The sequence below is a fragment of the Salminus brasiliensis genome, chromosome 6 (genome assembly GCF_030463535.1).
Source record: "Salminus brasiliensis chromosome 6, fSalBra1.hap2, whole genome shotgun sequence".
NCBI lineage: Eukaryota > Metazoa > Chordata > Actinopteri > Characiformes > Bryconidae > Salminus > Salminus brasiliensis.
In genome coordinates, this window is record NC_132883.1 from 360,214 (window position 1) to 361,889 (window position 1,676).

Consider the following 1,676-nt stretch of genomic DNA (forward strand, 5'->3'; position numbering starts at 1 on the left):
GTATGAGTATTACAGTCCTACTTTATGGTCCACCAGTCAGTTACTGTTGACTATTTTATGGTTTAATCAACGTTTAATGTCCTAATGTATAAAAGTTTAGTAAAGAAAATTAAACGTCCACGTCTTTTATTAATTACCACTTTGTTCATTGATCTGTTGTCCAGTAATTGGTCCACATTGCTCAGTTTAAAGTTCTAGTTCTAAATAAACCTCACTTGACCTCCCTGATTAACAGTGCTGTGTCCTTCATTACTTTTGGCTATGAAAGGCCTAAAATGTGGAAAGTGATCTCCTGATGGGACTGTTTAAGCTCTCAGTCAATAGGAAATGCTATGAAATCCAAGAACATGCTGGCGGACGTTTCAGTTTTGGTGATGCTGAATGTAGGTCGACGCTTTGGGTTGGTGGAGCTAAAACTCAGAGTGGATGTGGGGTGAGGGCAGGAGAAACCTGATCGTCTTCATTAGGTAATTAGTTGTGGAGACCTGGAAAGTCACCTGGGTGGCATGAAGTATCGTTTGCTTTGCTGGTTTTGGAGGCAGCACTGCCTACGAGCGCATGAATTATTAACCTTTCCATCCCACTCCAGCTTCAGAGAGAGAAACAGAAACAGAGGGGAGGGGGCGGAGGGGATGTGATCTGACTCCGTTTGACAGAAACTACTCCATCCAGGCCGCACCAACCGGCGGTTGCAGTGAACGCAGCACTGTGTGTCAGAACTAATAAAGGAACGGGTTTGGAGCTGATGGCCTGACGTGTGTTATACGTCTGCGCTCTGTGAACTCCTCGCAATCGATTGTCACAATTAAAACGAGGACACCAAGTAACACTGATACAGCTAGCGATTACCCTCAGAGCCCACTGCACGCTGGGTTCAGGCTCCACGGCAGGCTAGTGTGTGTGCAGGGATACTAGCCATGAGGCCCAACATCAAGGTCTCAGTCTTAACTGACAAGAAGTGAAAAAACTGTGCTAACATTAGAAAACACAGAATTGTAAAGGTGCACGTATTTGTCACTGTACAGTGTAATGTGTCCTCCGCATTTAACCCATCTGGTAGTGAACACACACTCACACACACACATGTGTTAGGGGCAGTGAGTACAGACACACACCCAGAGCGGTGGGCAGCCAACTCCAGCGCCCGGGGAGCAGAGAGGGCCCAACAGTGGGCCCAACAGTGGGCCCAACAGTGGCAGCTTGCCGAGCCCGGGAATCGAACCCACAACCCTGTTATCGAGATCCCGGCGCTCTAACCGCTGAGCCACCACTGCCCAGCTAACGTCTCACAGTCATAATGAACAGATGAAGTAACAGTAGGTAACAGATTAGCTAGCCAGCGTAACGACGAGTCGTTGAGAAAAAACCCTACTATCTAAACACACTACATGTCCAAATATTTGTGGACACCTTTTCTAACGAATACATTTAAGTTACATTAAGTAAGTTGCACCCATTGCTGGTACAGCTTGTCTAGTCCCTGTAGATAAGAAGTACTGCCAATAGAATAGGACTCTCTGGAACAGATCAACATCATGACCCTATTGGCTCCATGCTGCCTAATGCCAGGCGTGGGCTAGAGGGGTATAAAGCCCCCCAGCATTGAGGAGCTGTGGAGCAGTGGAGGAACTGTGTTCTCTGGAATGATGGTGGTGGAGCTCCATCCAGTACTTTTG